Source organism: Leopardus geoffroyi, chromosome D1, assembly GCF_018350155.1.
Source record: "Leopardus geoffroyi isolate Oge1 chromosome D1, O.geoffroyi_Oge1_pat1.0, whole genome shotgun sequence".
Lineage (NCBI taxonomy): Eukaryota > Metazoa > Chordata > Mammalia > Carnivora > Felidae > Leopardus > Leopardus geoffroyi.
Window position 1 is genome coordinate 93,503,739 of NC_059329.1, and position 13,632 is coordinate 93,517,370.

Sequence of the window (13,632 nt, forward strand, 5' to 3'; positions counted from 1 at the left end):
AACACCGTGAGATCATGACCTGAGCTGAAACCAAGTCAGATGCGTAACCCACTGAGCCACTCAGGAGCCACTCCCAACCCCCACTTCCTAATTTCAAAATGTACTTCAAAGCTATATTAACTAAAACAACATGGTAATCTCATAAAAAGCAGATACATAGACCAATGGAACAGAATAGAGAGCCCAGAAATAAAACTATGCATATGTGGTCAACTACTACTTGACAAGGCAGTCATGAATGCTCAGTAGGAAAAAGACTTTTCAATAAATAGTGTTGGGAAAACTGGATATGCACATGCAAAAGAGTAAAACTGAACCCCTCTCTTAAACCAATCACAAAAATTAACTTGAAATGGATTAAAAATTAAAGAATAATAACTGAAACCATAAAATTTCAGAAGAACATACAGGGGAAAATCCCTTGATGTTGGTCTTGGCAACAATATTTTGGATTTGACACCAAAAGCAAAAAAGTGGAACACACAAACAAGTGGAAATAATCAAACTAAAAAGTTTCTGTGCAGCAAAAGAAACACTCAACAGAATGAAGACCCAACCTATTGAATGGGAGAAATATTTGCAAACCATATATGAGATAATGGGTTACTATCTAAAATATGTAAGGAACTCCTGCAACTCAAGAGGAAAAAGCAAATAATAGAGTTAAAAAATTGTCAAAGAAAACTGAATAGACATTTTTCCAAAGAAGACACACAAGTAGCCAACAGACACATGAAAAGATAGTTAACATCGCTACTCATCAGGGAAATGCAAATCAAAATCATAATATGATATCATTGCACACCTGTTTGAGTGGCAATTATCAAAAAGGAAGAGACAACAGTGCTGGGGAGGATGTGGAATAAAGAGAACCTTTGTGCATGGTTGTAGGAACTTATGGTATGGTGTAACCACTATGGAAAAGAATATGGAGTTTTCTAAAAAGATAAAAAATAGAATTACTGTACAATTTATCAATTGTATTTCTGAGTATATATATGAAGGGAATTGAATCAGGATCTCAAAAAGATATCTGTATCTCCATGTTCACTATAAATATTGTAGCACTATTCACAATAGGCAAGACATTGAAACAACCTAAATGTCATGAATGGAATGAATGGTGAATTGGAGAAAGATAATGTGATAATGTGAAAGATATCTATATCTATATTTATATCTATATCTAAGTGTCTATATCACATTACACATATTACACACATATACACGGATATACACATATATTTATATACATGTATGCACATATATGCATATACACACACAATTGAATACTATTCAGCAATGAGAAAGAATAAAACTCTTGCCATCTGCAACAACATGGATGGGCCTTTAGCACATGATGCTGAATGAAATAAGTCAGGCAGAGAAAGACAAATGCTGTATGATCAGACTTATATGGGAAATCTAAAAAAAAAACAAACAACTCTTAGAAACAGAGTAGAATGGAGGTTACCATGGGTTAAGGGGTAGGGAAAATGGGGAGATACCGGGAAAAGGGTATCAAACTTCCAGTTATAAGATGAATAAGTTCTGAGGATCTAATGGACAGAATGGAGACTATAGTTAATATACTGTATTATATACTTGAAAGTTGCTAAAAGAGTAGATTTTTAAAAAAATTTATGTTTATTTATTTTTTTGAGAGAGAAAGAGAGAGCATGAGAGAACATGCACAAGCCAAGCAGAGGCAGAGAGAGGATGAGAGAAATCCTAAGTAGGCTTCACGCTGTGAGGTCAGAGCCCCATGCAAGCCTTGAACTCACAAACTGTGAGATCATGATATGAGCGGAAACCAAGAGTGGGACACTTAACCGCTTAAATGACCGAGCCACCCAGGCACACCAAGAGAGTAGGTAGATCTTAAATGTTTTCACCACACACAAAAATTACAATTATGTGAGATGATGGATGTGTTAATTAACCTTATTTTGGCAATCATTCTGCAATATATATGTCTATAAAATCATCATACTGTACACCTTAAACTTACACAATATGCCAATTATATCTCAAAAAAGTTGGAAAAATTAAAATTGAATCTCATATAAACAATGAAAAATTATTAAGTATGAATCAAATATATGCACTGTTTGTCTGAAATTCAAGTTTTACGAAAAAAGATGATGTGGGCAGGCCCTGCTCGCTCTGACGCTCTGTGGAAGAATCTCTGTCTCTTCTTTTAGTAATTCTAGGTGTTTCTTGGCTTCTGATGGCACAACGGCAATTTCTGCCTCCATCTTTAGGTCTTCCCTCTATTGTGTGTCTTTTTTGTATCTTTCAATGCTCTTCTCTTTATAAAGACACTACTCATTGGATTTAGGGCCCACGCTAATGCAGTATAGGTTCATCTTAATTTGATGATATCTGCAAAAATCCTATTTCCAGATAAGGGCACATTCACAACTACTAGGGGTAAGGGCTTCAACATATGTCTTTGGGAAATAATTAAACCCACAAGAAATCTTACATCTTTCCTCATTCAACGTTTAAGTGTGAATTAATTAGGGTATCTGATTTTTCTTTTTAATATCCTTCCTTTCCTGTGTCTCAATACCCAATATTTTGTGGTTACTTGCAAGAATCCAGAAATTATATGCATAACAATGAACAAAGCATTAAGCAGAATACTGAAGTCACAAGAAAACTGAAGTCATTATATATATATATATATATATATATATATATATATATATATATATATCACACACACACACACACACACACACATACACACAAACACACACACAAGTAAGCAAACCAGCCACCCAGCCAGTCAGCAGAGTGAGGTATAATAAAACATCAACTTAACTAGGGGTATCTATCTCAAATTTTTACTTTACTTCTTTTTCTCTGTCTCTTCCTTCCTCCTTCCCCCTTCTTTTCTTCCCCCCACTTTTTTTTCATTTCAGTATGTTCTCTGCTACAGATCACCAGCTATAACTCATGAGAATGTAATCTGAAGCATTGTCTAAAACTTTTACTCTGGGCTCACTCTTCACTATTATGACACCTTTCCTAAATGGGAATGATATCTTGGCTATGACAACCCCTTGGAGTTACTAGCAAAAGTACTTTTCCTCTCTCTTCAATTTTGAAAGAATTGAATCCCGTTTCAGACCCAAAACTTTCAAAAGGTTCAATATTATAGCGACATATAATTCAATGGTCCAAAGTCCTTCTACATTCTGTATCCCTAGTAAAATTGTGAGGGAAGAAAATTAGCAACAAAAACAGAAGCAGCAACATCAGTAGGATAGCAGTAATTTGGCCACTGGAAATTGTTGAAATCATTCACTGAATTATTAATATTCTTTGTGGATTATTAATCAGTATTTGATTGGTCCACAATATTCTATGTATTCATAACTATTAAAACAATGGAGTAACCATAGATTTTTTTTTACTCATAAATGACATGTTATATACCATTTTAAAAATATACAAACCAAAAAGTCCAAGACCTTTTTCTAAACTGAAAAGTTTTATACATTGCAGTGTCTCATAATTGTTCCTGTCTCTTGTGTTACATTCTTTTACTTGCAGAAACTATTACTATGAACACAGAAGTCAGGTTGTGACCTGTGTCTGTGCTAGAAGAAGGTTCACTTTATAGGTATTTATATTATATCAAGAAGGAAGTGGGGTTTTTGTGGATGACATTTAAAGGTATATCACAAAAATAGATTTCTGAATTAGAATTTAGGCTTAACATTTCTCTTTCAGTCTATAAAATCTACTACACATAAGTCCTCTGTTATTAGGATATAAGACAGAAGGTGAACTTTCTTATTAAAGGGCTTCTCAAGCATCATTCCCAATGAAATACCAAAACAACAGAAAATAAAGAATTAAGATTTAATAAAAATGGAATGAATTCCAATTGTGTTTGCTTTGCTATAGCGTGAAAAATATATTATGTGACCAGGATAGAGAAGAAGAAAATCTTAGAATTGCAGTTATTAATTGTTGGGTGCTCCCAGTTCAGATGTCCATCCAGGGTATGAATCTCTTTTTCTCTCTCCTTTTATGATGCTATCCTGACTCTGATAATATACCTGCAGCAAGAAAGAACTCACTTTTTTGAGTGTATATCCATCTAAAATAGAAGGAACTTGCTAAATTTTTGAAATTTCTTACTGTGTAGTTATTCATTCAATACATACCTAGAATGGCGCTGTGTCCTAAATAGTTAAGAACATGAGTTCTGGTTCTAGGCGAATTGAATTCAAATCTCTCCTGTGACTTTTACTAGCTCTAAGACCTCAGAAAACTTCCCCATTATCTATGTGCCTCATTAACTTTATCTGTAAAATGTGACAATAATAGCACCTACCACAGAGTCATTTTGTAACATGCTCTTTGTCAAGCATTCTGAATGGTGCCTGAGACATACTAAGCACTATGTACTAGGTTTTCAGATTTATTTATTTTTGTTGAACACCTGCTATACGTTAGGCATTGTCCTTGGCAAAAGGGTATAATATGAATAAATACAAAATCCCTGCCTTAATAAAATTATCTTCTAATTTGAGTGATTATGAGGGAATCTCCGTAGCTATTCACCAAACCTCTCTACTCTTCCTTCTTGCCAGACAGTTGAACTACAGATCCCAATCTTCCCCACAGTGATATATATCCATAAAACTGTGTTTGGGAAAAAGGGTTGTGAAAGGAAGTGCGTGTACTATTTGCAGGTATGGCTCATAGATGTTTTCCACCTGCTATCTGTTCTCCCTTCAATTTCCTGGTGGCTCTATGCCAGGGTGAATGTGAAAGCAACAAGTCAAAGATGTCAGTCCTGGTTTCTGAATGCCTGTGTAGTATAGACCCTAAGTCCCACCTCATGCTCCCACCAACATTCAGATTTTGTACAACTAGGAAAGCTATCTACTACTGTACTATGCTGCTAAAATAACAAGGCTTATCTCTGATAGCATTTAACATTACTCCCATTAATATGAAGAGGAAAAGGAAGTAATGTAAAAGATCATATCAGTTAAAGCTAAGTTCTTGGCAGGAAAGTGAAGTAGGGAAAGGGAGTAAAGAATTGAGGAGGGTGGTCAGGGAAGTTCTCGCTTTAGGAGTGGGCATCTGAAGCAAGACTTGAGTGAAGTAGAGAGACACATACATCGCTATTGGAAAACCACCTCTGGCAAATGGAATCAGAAGAGCAAAGACCCTGGCTGTTGGAATGTGCTTGGAATTTTCAAAACTTAAGGAAAAAGTCAGGCTGCATTGGAGTTGAATAAGAAGAGAGTTCAGAGGCAACCATGGGAAAGACTGGTACAGTTTCATAGACCATGGTAGGGATTGTGGATTTTACCGGAAGATTTTCAGTAGGGAGATGACACAATGTAACTTGCAATGAAAAATAGTCACTCTAGCTCCTGTATAGAGATTGGGTTAGGGGAAGAATGGAAGCTGAGATATCAGCTATGAAGCTATTATGGTAGCTTTGAAAAAAACAAAATGGTGGCTCCAAGTCTTCTCATGTCAATGTTTTTGAACCCTAGATCTTTTGTTCGTTTGTCATATAACAAAACTCACATATCATTCCCCATCCTGTTTACTCTTTCCTGAGAAGCACTTCAGTTTCATGCCATCTTTCTTACATTCAGCCAGAATTAAACATTATTCTCCACATATGTACAACTCATGGTTTCCTAAAGCTGGGCATTGCACTGCTGCATAACTCATTAAACTATGGAAAGTTTGTTTTATATTTTTTACCCTTAAACCTTTCACATACATTTTACATTTCTGCAATTGATGGTTTTGTAAATTATTTTCATTTTCATTTCCATTTTCATTTTATTTATTTATTTATTTATTTACTAAGTAGACTTCATGCCCAGTGCAAACAGAGCCCAATGTAGGGCTTGAACTCATGACCATGAGATCGAGACCTACGCCAAGATCAAGAGTCAGATGCTCAACCAACTGAGCCACCCAGGCTCCCATAAAATTCTTTTTAAGCTGAGCTTATGTAACTTAACTTTTGACTATATTTTCCATATGAACCTTTGACTATTTGGAGACTTAGCTCAACTTCTACCTATCATAGTAATTTAGTCCTGGCCTTCAAAGAACATGTTCTAAAACAGTAAACAAGTTTGATGTGAAAAAAAGGGTCTAATATTCAAATAAGTTTTGGAATCATTTAACTAAATAAAGTTAATCAGATTCCTCCCTTCCCCCTGCTACCCCTTTTTTTTTAAAACATTTTACAGGGAAGTTAAGAGAATTTAACATAATTTTATGCATTGTGATTCTCCATGAGATGAGATGAGATGGTATTTGGAGTATTTATCAAACTCAACTGACTACAGAAATCCCTCTTCTCCCCCCTCCCCACCCCTTTTTGTTTTACTTTTATAGAGCATTTCATGGAACTAAAATTCTGCTTGGATATATGCTACTGACTTCTGGAAGACAGTAGTTTTAAGTAAAGTTTAATCTGAAGTAATCAAAAACCAGCAACCTGTATGATCAAAATCTTAACTGAAATGTACCTAACAACTAACACTCACTCAGCTTGTATACCCACAATAATCTCATTCCTCAGAAAATTTCCCTTGATAACAATCCCATGACAAAACCATTTGGGAATTGATGTCCAAAATGAAAATGACTCCAGGGAAATAAATAATACTACCTAAACTTTCTCTAGGGGTATGTATGGAATATCCACAAATATCATGTATTCAGTGTTACCTTCCTTAAAAATAAAATTTGGGAGGGGGAGTCTGATGGAAAAATGCTTGGCGCTATTTCTGGCTGCTAGTTTATAAAGAGGGACAGGGTTTCCTGATATTATAGGTTTGCAGTAGAGCAGAACTGTGATTCATCCAGTGACTGAGGGGCCTCCAGAATGCCAGAGATGAATGTTTGCATTCACCTTTTGCTTATTCCTGCTTCAAGATGAGTAACCAGTTACAAAGACCAGAGGGTGTTTTTGCACCTTTTCCTCCTCTTTATTAAGGTAGATTTTATAGTCCAATGTGACAGGTAGTGTTTATGCACACCAGAGTCCTCTCAGAAACATATTATCTAACTCTGTGGGAACTGGATATTTTAGATTGCTTCAGGATAGATAGACATCACTTTGCCATCAGCAATCTCTTTGTATCCAGAAGTTTGTGTCAGTTCGCTATACTTACTTTGGACAGTTGAGTGGCTGTCCCAAATTACAGAACACCTTCTCTCCCCACAATACAGTGAAAATAGCATGAGATTTAGAATAAAAAACACCTCCAACTCTACATTTGTTAGTTGGAATAGTGCTCAATGCATGTGGGCCTGTTTTTGTTTTTTGTTTTCATCTTTGAAATGGGAAACTTAATGGAGCTCTAATGTTAATTGATGTGATATAAAATTTTTAATATTCTAGAATAGATGTTTAATAAATCAAGTATCCTGACCGTATTGCTTTCTGTCTTACACCAAAGACCAAGAGCTGCATCTTGCATAAAATAAGCAGCACACTTGTTGGTTGACTGGACATACTCACTATACTGAAGCTCTTTTTCTCAAAATCATAGATCTTAACATAAACATGATCACCAGTAATGTGATATGGTCATTGGCAAAAAACTTTTTATTTATCATGTAGTACAACTCTTAACACTGGAAGTGTTTTAGGTGACTATACAGTTAAATACAACTCCCTTGTATCAATTGTAATTCTACTAATGTCTTCTCCTTTTTGGTGAGCTTTCTCTAAAGAGCAATAGTGAAGGATAACTGTGCTTTTGGACAGTTATAAAATTTAAACGTGATTTTAATACTTTGAGTAAAGAGGAACCTAGAATTTACTTAGAAATTTGGCATATGTTGGTTCAAAGAGCAAAAATCCAAAGATTGCACAGATGTAGGTCCTTCTTTCTTTCTTATGGTGTTTTAAAATGAGTAACTGGACATTTTGAGAAAAAAATTCAGTATAATTGTTTATGTTTTCTATTGTTCTAGCATATTCTTATTTTTCTAAGTAACTGTCCACTTAATCTCCCTACCCATTCTGCCCAGGCACATGGTTATTTCTACTTTTATACTATTCTACTATTTTTTAGTGTACACAACTAACAGGTGAGAGAAACTATGCATATGGACATCAGATTTACCTTTTGTTCCCATGGGCAGAAACATGAGAAGTTCATCATTGAGCCAATATAGAGCTCAAGGGTTAGCATTTGTTGCATTGCATTACTATAAGAAACAGGAAAAAATAAGAAAATGACAGTGCTAGATGAGGATGTAATTGTACACCCAGTTTTACCTACCTAATTTGTTGAAAATTGCTATCCTCTAAAGACACTGCGATTAAGGAATGCATATTACCCCACAGTGGTAGGGTAAATTGGGATGGGAGATATGTAGAGAGAATTGGAAATCTAAATTTTTGATTACATATGTCCATTGTAATGTAATACATACATGGATACAAAGTAATAAATACAATGAGAGTAGTCCTAATAACTTTTATTGAATGTTTACTCTGTCACAGGCACTCCCACAAGTACACCGCAACTCTTTCATTTAATTTTTCTGATGCCACCATATAGGAATTTTACCTATATTTTATAAAAAAGAGAACACATACATCAGAGGAATTAACCAACTTGTATAATATCATGACACACATATGCATAGCATAAGTGGGGTTAAATCTCAGGTCTGTTTATTCTGCTTCCCCTTCACTAAGGGTGAATGAGTTCGTCTTTCATAAATACAGAAGAGGATAGGGAGAGAAAAAATTGAATTTCAAAATTCCAAATTAAATCCATATGGTGACTTATCTATGGCAGGAGAAGATTTGAAGGTCAAGGTTCTACCAGTAGGGATCATCTCATAAGCTCATATATTCCTGTTGGGTATACAACATTTTTATAGCGGATGTCACACAAAAGAAACTAAGAAAACCTTGAACTTGCAGTGGCTCTTTTGCAAGTTGTCTGCTGGTGTCACAGCATCAGATTGTTGAAACTCAACTGTTGAAAACCCTAAAACCAACTGATGCCTGACGTTTCTCATTTATTTCCTAACTTAAAATATATGAACTATAAAAAACATTAAATTTTTTATTAATTTTGTTGTTTTATCTTCTTTCAGAGTTCAAATGAAAGAAGCAAATAACAGTCATCACAGTTGATATATCACTTTTCGTATCTCGACTTTGCTTTGCCTGAGTGGCAAGGTTGGTGTTCACATTTAAAAAGAAATATAAACTGATGTTCCTTGCACTTGAAAAATATAGGGATGACATTGTATATTTGAACCATAATATGGAGTTTTTTCTGAGTGTTTCTTTGTAAATTATAGCTCAGTGTTATGCTTTGGATTTTGATAGAGATTATATTACTGGTATTTTTTTTTAAAGCAAGACAATTTAATCATTATAAAAAAAAGATATAAAAGCCTTTCTACATGTAGACCATATGGTTGAAAAATTCAGGAGTATTATTATACAAAATCAACAATCTTCAGCTTTATTTATAGCATATTAATGCATAAATTTGGGATAAATTTAAGCCTTGAAAAGTTAATGTAAGCACTTAAAAAATTAATGGCGTGAACCTTATAAACCAGTGGGAAAAATATCTGTAATTTAATAGAAAAATAGGTGAAGAATATGGGGAACCTTTGTATAGAAAAATAAAGACAATTGGCTAAAAAAAGTTATAAAAATTATGCCATATCACTATCTTAAAGAAGCAAATAATAATGAAATACTGACATCATTGGTTAGTTTTGTAATTCTCCTTTAACTGTGATAATTAAAGCATCTGTTAAAAACATCTCTTTGGTGAGACCAATTGTATTTAAAATGGCTCCATTTCCCCAGTTGATGTCTATTTTATTTACCCTATCTATATACTACATATTGCTAATTATACTAAATTACTATGTAATTTGCTTTTTATATCTATCAGTCAATCTATCTATCCACCCATCCATCCATCCATCTTTTTAGCTATCCATATCTCCATTTATGCACATATTTTTCTTTTTGTCAAATAGAATGTGGGCTCCATAAATTCAGTTGTAATGTATCCTTACTTACCACCCCATCCCTTGCCTAGAATACTCCTGAAAATTGGTATTCACAAAATGGTCACTGAAAGATAAGTACATGGTACACAATTAAACAATGCATAGATAAACTGCCTCACTACTGTTGGAAGTGCATATTAGTATAACATGGCTTATGTATACTTTGAAAAATTTACACAGGAATGAAGCCTTGTGAATAGAAGGGTATATAATATAGTAATATTTATGACAGTAAAGATCCAGAGTTAACCAAAATTTATTAATAGAAGACTGGACAAAAAAATTACTGGGCATTCATATGATAGGGATACAATTAGCCATTAAAACCAATATGGTTATTTATATGGAGTGATGGCTAAAGATCTCGAAGTTCTATTTCCTAGTTTTTCTTAAGCAAGAAACACATATTTGTTTATAATATCCCAATTTGTTTAAAACTTTTATATATGTGTGTAACATTCTATACATACACATGTGTGCATATAGATAGATATAAATCTATGTGTAAGAATTAGAAATTTCTAGAAGGAAAAATTATGCATACTTATTACATTTAAAAAGTGTGAGGTTGGGAATGAAGTGGAAAAGAGACTCTTTAAATTTTAGCCTCTTTGTGTTAATATGTTTATGTGGCGTTTTTCTGTGGGGAATAAGCTTAGGAATTCCCTGAGCTTCCACTAATGGGTTAACAAGGCATAAAGAAATAGAAAGTCACAGGATGAATGCATACAAAATTAGGTAAACAAGATTAGGTAAACAGGGCAAAGGCCCCCAGTATAGGAAAAAGGTAAAGCAATGGGAAATCTCCGGATGAAAACATCCAAGATTAGGTAAAAACGATCAGGTATTCAGGGTGGAAGCACCCTCCAAATTAGTACAATAGCAGAAAGCTGCTTTCACAGGAAGGAAGGACCAAAATAGGTAAACAGGTAAACAGGGCTATAGACCACAGCAGGGCAAAGTAGCCCAGAGTGGAGCCAATGAGCAAAACAAAGGTGTCTTATTGACCCTGAGGTAGCATGCTCTATCTTTCTTGTCCCCTAGGCCAGTTTAGGTAAACAGAGGTGGCTCCTCATATCTGCTGTAATCATCCTCCCACCCAGCACCAGGATTTTGTTTTGCATTGACCCAGACTCCTAACACCACATATCTTCAAAACTCCTTTTCCCTCATGCCCATGAGTTAATGTTCACAGTTTCATTGTCTCTTCGTGTACATCCATCACACTTGTAAGCTTTCTGATCCTAGTAAAAACGGAGCAAGGACCCTTACTTGGGGCTCTTGTCTTCTCCTGGGCATTAGCCATCTCTTGCATTTCAATCCTGTGTCCACTCTCTTGCTGGACAAGAGAGAACTCCAGACCTAGAGTCTATGACATTTTTCTAGTGATGATAACATGAAATAACACCTGAAAAAATTATAATATAGACCTACACTGTTATTCTAAATGCTATTCTAAATGATTATATATATATGTATATATATATATATAAAATATATATGTATATTATATATTACAATCTATATTTTGGGAGAGAAAAAGAAAGTTGTAAAAAAATGTAGTTAAATAAAAGGAATGCAAGAAATTGAGATTAAAAAAAAAATAGAGAAATTGAGAGTATAAAAGAACCCACATGTATAGGTACTAAGTGTCTATGTAGACATACACGCTAAAGCCTAAATGGTACTGGATGAATGTCCATCAAGAGTTACCTACAATGAACTTTGGAAAAGAAATTACAAGTGGGAATGATAGGAAGATTTTAATGTTTTCTTTGTGTTATTTATGTTTGAATATTTCAATAAGAGGCAATAAGAGGATGTTTTATGCATTACTTTTGTAATTAAAAAATAAAGGGAAGGAACTGAAGCCTTTATTATATATAAAAATTTGGTATCACCAGATCTGGAATGTGTCTACCTCCAGATACTTTGGGTATGAAAAGAATGTCTTTAACAAGCCAAAGTGAACCTGGAAGATAAATATTAAATGAGGGGTGGGGTCAGAAGTTCAAAGTGAATAATTTTATGTATCCAGCAAGAACTGTACAGTCTATTCAGGCCAGTTTATTTCCCTAAATCAACTGAGGTCTTTTAACTCTGAATTTAGGCTTAGCTAGTCTTTACCTAGAATGCCCATACTACTGTTTATACTGAGCACTCCAATGTCTCTTTGTCTCTGATGACACCAAACACCTGAAGGAAGAATTGCTTGTTCCATATTCTACGTTGTTCCAGCATTTATAAATTTATCTATATGTGATTAACTTTATGATCTATGAATATTTTGAAGTCAAGAATTTTGAGGGACATCTTGTCCTGAGTCCCCAGCTCATTGCAAAGTCTGGTACAAAAGTGCTCAGTAATTGTTTGTGGATGTTGTCACTGATTCTTGACTTCAGAAAGACAATGAAGACTTCCATAAAGTGTAGCATCCATGGTCTCTGCTAAAAGCACTGCCTTGACATTTGAGTAACACTTTCTAGTTTACAACTCTTACATTGCATTATCATCTTCAAGGATCATCTCAAGCCAGAAAAAATAGGTATTACCACTATTCACATTTTAGTGTTGAAGAAACAGATTTAGCATATTTATCTTCCCGAAGGGCTCACAGCTCACAAGTGGCACAGCTGAGCTTGACTCTCTGGCCATTTAGATCTAAAATTACAATCAATTATATAGACTCAAGGAGGAAATGACACCACTAAGTTGTTCTGGGAGCCAGTGTACTTCTGGTGCCCTAGACATAGCAACGTTCTGCAGAGGTAAAATAAAGGTGAAATAGCGGCTCCATCTTCCTCCTTAGAGACTTCATTTGCAGCAGGGATGGGGGGCATTCTCACAAACACCATGTCCATCCCTGCTCCCAACAGCTCAGACAATGGCCAATATACAATTATACTGCACCACCACTGAAACCCATGCATACTAAATAGACTTGGTGATCCAAATCTGTAACTTCTTCTAATGATTTCAATGTATTGTGGAAATAATAACAACAATAATAAACACAGTTCCTTCCTGCACACCCAAGGTCAAGACCAGAGATTATTTGAGAAATGGGGGAGAAGAGGGAAGAAGAAGACAGAAGAGCAGTGAAGGAAATGCTTTTCTCAAGGTTAAGCTAAAATTATTGAGCATTTACTCTGCAGTGTTTAAAACACACAGTATAATTATGCAGAGTTTAAGTGCATAAACTTACAAGTCAGACTGCATGGGCTTTGAATGCCAGCTCTGGCATTCACCAACAACAAGTTGCCCTTTAGAGGTGAGAATATTATCAAGAAATTTAACCTTCACACTAAAGCTTTTTATTTATTTTGTTTAATTTATTTTATTTTTAAGTAATCTCAACATGGGGCTTGAACTCAACAACCCCAAGATAAAGAGTTGCAAGCTCCACCAACTGAGCAAGCCAAATGTCCTACGCTAAAGCTTTGTAGAGTTGAGAATATTAGAGGCCAGTGTCAGGCCAAACATAGGGGGCTGAAGAAAATTCATGTATTCAATGTGACTGTTACTTCATTAAAAACATAATTATATTTTATTGTCAAAGCC

General features: G+C 34.8%; 1 protein-coding gene across 6 annotated transcripts in view; it reads right to left on the reverse strand.

The window, feature by feature from the left end:
- Nucleotides 1-13,632, reverse strand: part of LRRC4C (leucine rich repeat containing 4C) — a 1,189,111-nt gene that overhangs the window by 208,705 nt on the left and 966,774 nt on the right. The gene's annotated exons all lie outside the window — the stretch shown is intronic.